Source organism: Rana temporaria (genome assembly GCF_905171775.1).
Source record: "Rana temporaria chromosome 4 unlocalized genomic scaffold, aRanTem1.1 chr4r, whole genome shotgun sequence".
NCBI classification, from domain to species: Eukaryota; Metazoa; Chordata; class Amphibia; order Anura; family Ranidae; genus Rana; species Rana temporaria.
The window spans coordinates 1-5560 of NW_024404452.1; the positions used below are offsets into that span (position 1 = coordinate 1).

Here is a 5560-nt window from a genome sequence, read left to right on the forward strand (position 1 = left end):
GAAGGAAAGAGCTGAGAACACCTGGGGGCGTGTACTATATTCTGGAGCCCGGCAGGGTGAGCCCGGGGAAGGAAAGAGCTGAGAACACCTGGGGGCGTGTACTATATTCGGGAGCCCGGCAGGGTGAGCCCGGGGAAGGAAAGAGCTGAGAACACCTGGGGGCGTGTACTATATTCGGGAGCCCGGCGGGGTGAGCCCGGGGAAGGAAAGAGCTGAGAACACCTGGGGGAATGTACTATATTCTGGAGCCCGGCAGGGTGAGCCCGGGGAAGGAAAGAGCTGAGAACACCTGGGGGAATGTACTATATTCTGGAGCCCGGCGGGGTGAGCCCGGGGAAGGAAAGAGCTGAGAACACCTGGGGGAATGTACTATATTCTGGAGCCCGGCGGGGTGAGCCCGGGGAAGGAAAGAGCTGAGAACACCTGGGGGCGTGTACTATATTCGGGAGCCCGGCGGGGTGAGCCCGGGGAAGGAAAGAGCTGAGAACACCTGGGGGAGTGTACTATATTCTGGAGCCCGGCAGGGTGAGCCCGGGGAAGGAAGGAGCCACGAACACCTGGGGGCGTGTACTATATACGGGAGCCCGGCGGGGTGAGCCCGGGGAAGGAAGGAGCCGCGAACACCTGGGGGCGTGTACTATATTCGGGAGCCCGGCGGGGTGAGCCCGGGGAAGGAAAGAGCTGAGAACACCTGGGGGAATGTACTATATTCGGGAGCCCGGCGGGGTGAGCCCGGGGAAGGAAGGAGCCGCGAACACCTGGGGGTGTGTACTAGATTTGGGAGCCAGGCGGGGCGAGCCCGGGGAAGGAAGGAGCCACGAACACCTGGGGGCGTGTACTATATTCGGGAGCCCGGCGGGGTGAGCCCGGGGAAGGAAAGAGCTGAGAACACCTGGGGGAATGTACTATATTCGGGAGCCCGGCAGGGTGAGCCCGGGGAAGGAAAGAGCTGAGAACACCTGGGGGAATGTACTATATTCGGGAGCCCGGAGGGGTGAGCCCGGGGAAGGAAGGTGATGCAAACACCTGGGGGCATGTACTATATTCGGGAGCCCGGCTGGGTGAGCCCGGGGAAGGAAGGAGCCACGAACACCTGGGGGCGTGTACTATATACGGGAGCCCGGCGGGGTGAGCCCGGGGAAGGAAAGAGCTGAGAACACCTGGGGGCGTGTACTATATTCTGGAGCCCGGCGGGGTGAGCCCGGGGAAGGAAAGAGCTGAGAACACCTGGGGGAATGTACTATATTCTGGAGCCCGGCAGGGTGAGCCCGGGGAAGGAAAGAGCTGAGAACACCTGGGGGCGTGTACTATATTCTGGAGCCCGGAAGGGTGAGCCCGGGGAAGGAAAGAGCTGAGAACACCTGGGGGAATGTACTATATTCTGGAGCCCAGCGGGGTGAGCCCGGGGAAGGAAAGAGCTGAGAACACCTGGGGGCGTGTACTATATTCTGGAGCCCAGCGGGGTGAGCCCGGGGAAGGAAAGAGCTGAGAACACCTGGGGGAATGTACTATATTCTGGAGCCCAGCGGGGTGAGCCCGGGGAAGGAAAGAGCTGAGAACACCTGGGGGAATGTACTATATTCTGGAGCCCGGCAGGGTGAGCCCGGGGAAGGAAAGAGCTGAGAACACCTGGGGGCGTGTACTATATTTGGGAGCCCAGCGGGGTGAGCCCTGGGAAGGAAAGAGCTGAGAACACCTGGGGGAATGTACTATATTCTGGAGCCCGGCGGGGTGAGCCCGGGGAAGGAAAGAGCTGAGAACACCTGGGGGAATGTACTATATTCTGGAGCCCGGCAGGGTGAGCCCGGGGAAGGAAAGAGCTGAGAACACCTGGGGGAATGTACTATATTCTGGAGCCCGGCAGGGTGAGCCCGGGGAAGGAAAGAGCTGAGAACACCTGGGGGCGTGTACTATATTCTGGAGCCCGGCAGGGTGAGCCCGGGGAAGGAAAGAGCTGAGAACACCTGGGGGAATGTACTATATTCTGGAGCCCAGCGGGGTGAGCCCGGGGAAGGAAAGAGCTGAGAACACCTGGGGGCGTGTACTATATTCTGGAGCCCGGCAGGGTGAGCCCGGGGAAGGAAAGAGCTGAGAACACCTGGGGGCGTGTACTATATTCGGGAGCCCGGCAGGGTGAGCCCGGGGAAGGAAAGAGCTGAGAACACCTGGGGGCGTGTACTATATTCGGGAGCCCGGCGGGGTGAGCCCGGGGAAGGAAAGAGCTGAGAACACCTGGGGGCGTGTACTATATTTGGGAGCCCAGCGGGGTGAGCCCTGGGAAGGAAAGAGCTGAGAACACCTGGGGGAATGTACTATATTCTGGAGCCCGGCGGGGTGAGCCCGGGGAAGGAAAGAGCTGAGAACACCTGGGGGAATGTACTATATTCTGGAGCCCGGCAGGGTGAGCCCGGGGAAGGAAAGAGCTGAGAACACCTGGGGGAATGTACTATATTCTGGAGCCCAGCGGGGTGAGCCCGGGGAAGGAAAGAGCTGAGAACACCTGGGGGCGTGTACTATATTCGGGAGCCCGGCAGGGTGAGCCCGGGGAAGGAAAGAGCTGAGAACACCTGGGGGCGTGTACTATATTCGGGAGCCCGGCGGGGTGAGCCCGGGGAAGGAAAGAGCTGAGAACACCTGGGGGAATGTACTATATTCTGGAGCCAGGCAGGGTGAGCCCGGGGAAGGAAAGAGCTGAGAACACCTGGGGGCGTGTACTATATTCGGGAGCCCGGAGGGGTGAGCCCGGGGAAGGAAAGAGCTGAGAACACCTGGGGGCGTGTACTATATTCGGGAGCCCGGCGGGGTGAGCCCGGGGAAGGAAAGAGCTGAGAACACCTGGGGGCGTGTACTATATTCTGGAGCCCGGCAGGGTGAGCCCGGGGAAGGAAAGAGCTGAGAACACCTGGGGGCGTGTACTATATTCGGGAGCCCGGGGAAGGAAAGAGCTGAGAATACCTGGGGGAATGTACTATATTCTGGAGCCCGGCAGGGTGAGCCCGGGGAAGGAAAGAGCTGAGAACACCTGGGGGAATGTACTATATTCTGGAGCCCAGCGGGGTGAGCCCGGGGAAGGAAAGAGCTGAGAACACCTGGGGGAATGTACTATATTCTGGAGCCCGGCAGGGTGAGCCCGGGGAAGGAAAGAGCTGAGAACACCTGGGGGCGTGTACTATATTCGGGAGCCCGGCGGGGTGAGCCCAGGGAAGGAAGGAGCCACGAACACCTGGGGGCGTGTACTATATTCTGGAGCCCGGCAGGGTGAGCCCGGGGAAGGAAAGAGCTGAGAATACCTGGGGGAATGTACTATATTCGGGAGCCCGGAGGGGTGAGCCCGGGGAAGGAAGGTGATGCAAACACCTGGGGGTGTGTACTATATTCGGGAGCCCGGCTGGGTGAGCCCGGGGAAGGAAGGAGCCACGAACACCTGGGGGCGTGTACTATATACGGGAGCCCGGCGGGGTGAGCCCGGGGAAGGAAGGAGCCGCGAACACCTGGGGGCGTGTACTATATTCGGGAGCCCAGCGGGGTGAGCCCGGGGAAGGAAGGAGCCACGAACACCTGGGGGCGTGTACTATATTCGGGAGCCCGGCGGGGTGAGCCCGGGGAAGGAAGGAGCCGCGAACACCTGGGGGCGTGTACTATATTCGGGAGCCCGGCGGGGTGAGCCCGGGGAAGGAAAGAGCTGAGAACACCTGGGGGAATGTACTATATTCGGGAGCCCGGCAGGGTGAGCCCGGGGAAGGAAAGAGCTGAGAACACCTGGGGGCGTGTACTATATTCGGGAGCCCGGCGGGGTGAGCCCGGGGAAGGAAAGAGCTGAGAACACCTGGGGGAATGTACTATATTCTGGAGCCCGGCAGGGTGAGCCCGGGGAAGGAAAGAGCTGAGAACACCTGGGGGAATGTACTATATTCTGGAGCCCGGCAGGGTGAGCCCGGGGAAGGAAAGAGCTGAGAACACCTGGGGGAATGTACTATATTCTGGAGCCCGGCAGGGTGAGCCCGGGGAAGGAAAGAGCTGAGAACACCTGGGGGCGTGTACTATATTCGGGAGCCCGGCGGGGTGAGCCCGGCGAAGGAAAGAGCTGAGAACACCTGGGGGCGTGTACTATTTTCTGGAGCCCGGCAGGGTGAGCCCGGGGAAGGAAAGAGCTGAGAACACCTGGGGGCGTGTACTATATTCGGGAGCCCGGCAGGGTGAGCCCGGGGAAGGAAAGAGCTGAGAACACCTGGGGGCGTGTACTATATTCGGGAGCCCGGCGGGGTGAGCCCGGGGAAGGAAAGAGCTGAGAACACCTGGGGGAATGTACTATATTCTGGAGCCCGGCAGGGTGAGCCCGGGGAAGGAAAGAGCTGAGAACACCTGGGGGCGTGTACTATATTCGGGAGCCCGGCAGGGTGAGCCCGGGGAAGGAAAGAGCTGAGAACACCTGGGGGCGTGTACTATATTTGGGAGCCCGGCGGGGTGAGCCCGGGGAAGGAAAGAGCTGAGAACACCTGGGGGCGTGTACTATATTCTGGAGCCCGGCAGGGTGAGCCCGGGGAAGGAAAGAGCTGAGAACACCTGGGGGCGTGTACTATATTCGGGAGCCCGGGGAAGGAAAGAGCTGAGAATACCTGGGGGAATGTACTATATTCTGGAGCCCGGCAGGGTGAGCCCGGGGAAGGAAAGAGCTGAGAACACCTGGGGGAATGTACTATATTCTGGAGCCCAGCGGGGTGAGCCCGGGGAAGGAAAGAGCTGAGAACACCTGGGGGAATGTACTATATTCTGGAGCCCGGCAGGGTGAGCCCGGGGAAGGAAAGAGCTGAGAACACCTGGGGGCGTGTACTATATTCGGGAGCCCGGCGGGGTGAGCCCAGGGAAGGAAGGAGCCACGAACACCTGGGGGCGTGTACTATATTCTGGAGCCCGGCAGGGTGAGCCCGGGGAAGGAAAGAGCTGAGAATACCTGGGGGAATGTACTATATTCGGGAGCCCGGAGGGGTGAGCCCGGGGAAGGAAGGTGATGCAAACACCTGGGGGTGTGTACTATATTCGGGAGATCGGCTGGGTGAGCCCGGGGAAGGAAGGAGCCACGAACACCTGGGGGCGTGTACTATATACGGGAGCCCGGCGGGGTGAGCCCGGGGAAGGAAGGAGCCGCGAACACCTGGGGGCGTGTACTATATTCGGGAGCCCAGCGGGGTGAGCCCGGGGAAGGAAGGAGCCACGAACACCTGGGGGCGTGTACTATATTCGGGAGCCCGGCGGGGTGAGCCCGGGGAAGGAAGGAGCCGCGAACACCTGGGGGCGTGTACTATATTCGGGAGCCCGGCGGGGTGAGCCCGGGGAAGGAAAGAGCTGAGAACACCTGGGGGAATGTACTATATTCGGGAGCCCGGCAGGGTGAGCCCGGGGAAGGAAAGAGCTGAGAACACCTGGGGGCGTGTACTATATTCGGGAGCCCGGCGGGGTGAGCCCGGGGAAGGAAAGAGCTGAGAACACCTGGGGGAATGTACTATATTCTGGAGCCCGGCAGGGTGAGCCCGGGGAAGGAAAGAGCTGAGAACACCTGGGG

The 5560-nt window shown here is 61.5% G+C and overlaps 1 long non-coding RNA gene across 1 annotated transcript; it reads right to left on the reverse strand.

Annotated features, from left to right (window-relative positions):
- Positions 1 to 2173: 2173 nt before the first annotated feature.
- Positions 2174 to 4851, reverse strand: LOC120921792. The gene is made up of 3 exons (XR_005744980.1): positions 4617 to 4851; positions 2956 to 3089; positions 2174 to 2500 (listed from the first exon to the last, which is right to left on the reverse strand). It is a non-coding gene; the product is annotated as an uncharacterized LOC120921792 (long non-coding RNA).
- Positions 4852 to 5560: the final 709 nt, after the last annotated feature.